The sequence below is a fragment of the Nannospalax galili genome, unplaced genomic scaffold, assembly GCF_000622305.1.
Source record: "Nannospalax galili isolate Female #2095 unplaced genomic scaffold, S.galili_v1.0 scaffold303, whole genome shotgun sequence".
NCBI classification, from domain to species: domain Eukaryota; kingdom Metazoa; phylum Chordata; class Mammalia; order Rodentia; family Spalacidae; genus Nannospalax; species Nannospalax galili.
Genome location: NW_008349353.1, coordinates 3,477,063 through 3,479,761, shown reverse-complemented (window position 1 = coordinate 3,479,761; position 2,699 = coordinate 3,477,063).

The following is a 2,699-nucleotide window of genomic DNA, read 5'->3' as shown; positions in this document are numbered from 1 at the left end:
CCTAAAAAGCTCTGAAGGGAATTAAAGGTAAGTCTAGGGTGTTTATCATAGCATCTTTTAGGTCTTCTAGAGAGGAATCCTCATCTTGCCAGACCAAGAGGTCATCCATGTAATGATAAACATGTAGTCCCTTTTTTAAAAGGGGTGCTAGTGCATTTGCAACAGCCTCCTGGCATATTGTAGGGCTATTTGCCATACCCTGTGGTAGAACTTGCCATTCATATCGATCAGCTGGCCCAGAATTGTTAATTTTTGGAACTGAGAAGGCAAAATGTTGGCAATCATTATTGTGTAAACGGATGGAGAAGAAGCATTCTTTTATATCTAGGACTAACAGGGGAGTATTAAGAGGGATGGCAGAGACCATGGGCAGGCCTCTTTGGTGTGATCCCCGTATTTTCATGGTTTTGTTTATGGCTCTGAGGTCTTGTAGCAGTCGCCATGCCCATGTCTTTTTCTTTATTACAAGACTGGGGTGTTTCATGGGCTCCTGGAGGGCCTAATGTGACCCAGCTGTAACTGTTCTTCTACAAGTTGTTGTAAAATGAGTAATTTCTCCCTGGGTAATGGCCACTGTTCCACCCAGACTGGTTCCTTGGTGATCCACTTGAGGCAGGGAGTCTGGTAATCAACAGTGGCCTTTAGGATTGGGGGTTCTTTTGTTTTAGGAACCTCATATGATCATCTATTTTAAGGCTTTTTTTTCAGACCCACTGGCAAGAACTACATTGAGGTCTTCCAGGATATCTCACCCTATGAGATTTGTGGCTATATCTGCAATCAGGGGTCTTATTTTGCAAACCTCTCCATCAGGATGCTCCCATTTATAGAAGTTTTTAGTGATGAATGCTCGGGAGGGCCCCCCTACTCCCATTAGTTGGGGTCCTGGTATTAATTCCCAGTGTGGGGGAACCTCAGAGTGCCTTAAGATGGTTTTATCAGCCCTGGTGTCAAGGAGGCATTTGAAAGGTTTATTGTCTATTTTTGTGGTTAATTTTGGATGGGTATTTTCTGTAATACTGGTTACCCATAATGTTTGTGGCTTCCCTCTTGTTAGCGGGGCTGAGGGTTGCACCGGAAAGAGTTTAAAGGTGGCAAAGGTTTGCTATCTCTGTCATATTTAGATTTACAATCTCTTTTCCAGTGAAAGCCCCTTTTATAGCGAGGACAGAGTGTTTTAGGGGATCGAGTGGCAGCAGAACCATTTTGGGGGCAATTTTCTTTCCAGTGTCTGGTTTCTCCACATTTAAAGCATTTTGAGTTGGGTTGGGTTGCAACTACAAAGGCTTGGGCAAGGGAGGAGGCCTGGTACATGGCAGTCCCAATGTCATGGGTGGCCACAATCCATTTGTCATAATGTTCATTTTTTAGTCCCTGGAGGCCAGCTGAAAAAAAAAAAACGAAAAAAAAAATTGTGCCATTTTTTTTTCCTTTTTTTTTTTTTTTTTTTTTTTTTTTTTTTTTTATCTAAACTGGCCTGTACTCTTAGTATAAAGTCTGGGAGAGCTTTAGTTGGTTTTTGTTTTAAGAAAGTTAATGAAGAAGTCTCTCCAGGCCCAGTGGACAAGGGGGTTAGTCAGTCCCAGGCCTGTAGTGCACATAAGCAGACCTGCTCAAAACAGCCAGCAGGAATCACAGCCTGCTGGATTCCTGTGGAAAAGTTGCCCTGGCCAAAAAGCTGGTCATAGTTCCAATCTATGAATCCAGGTGGTGGATCTTATCCACCACCTGTGATCTCAGCTGTGATCTCAGCTGTTGATTATGTGTGTCATTTCTTTTAACCTGCATCAGACATTCATCTCTAAGTAAAGCCTCGCATTATACAAATAATGGACTGGGGAGAGTAGATCTACAGATATCTCTCCAGTCCTGGGGGGTTAGCAGGTTAGTATTAAATGTTTGTAGTATAGATTTTGTCCATGGAGCATGGATCCCATCCTCTTGAACAGCTTGGCACAGCTCTTTTAAGTCTGCTGCTGGGAGTGGGTACCAAACCAGTGGACGTTGCCTTGTTATTTGTAGGTTAACAGGAAAAGCTATTACCGATGGGTTTTTTGGGCCTGAGGCCATTGTGTCTGGAGATTCTGGGGGCGGCAACTCCCATTATCCCTGAGATTACAGAGATGTTCAATGGCTGTGGGGTGTGGCGCCACAGGCGGTGGCGGCTGCGGTGGTGAAGGGGGAGAGGGATTTATCTGGGGATCTTGGGAGTTTTGGAAGTCTGGGTTTTAACATCTGGGTTTGTTAAATCAGTCCATGAGGATTCACAGGGGGGAAGAGGGGGGTAAAAGTTATTTTTGTTGATGGTTGGGTTTTGTCTGACTGCATCAATTTTTATTTTTAGAGCTGTTGAATCTGTTACTGGGCAATCTTCAGGATTTTTTTCTTTATTTTTTAGGGCTGTCAAATCTGCTGTTGGGAAATCTTAAGGGTCTTTTTCATTATTTTTTAGGGCTGTCGAATCTGCTGTTGGGAAATCTTTAGGGTCTTTTTCATTGTTTGAACCCTCCCCTTTATTATCCCCTGGTGTTAGTAAGTTTTCCTCAGTCTTAGGTGAGTTTCCTAAGCATTGTCAAATGGCTGCTATTATGGGGAGAAAGGAAAGGGGCAAATGGTGTCTTTCCTGGATTTCCTTTTTATGAGCCAGATAGGCAACGTTGGTCCAGACCTCTCTGGATCAGAAATGTCTGCTGACAGGA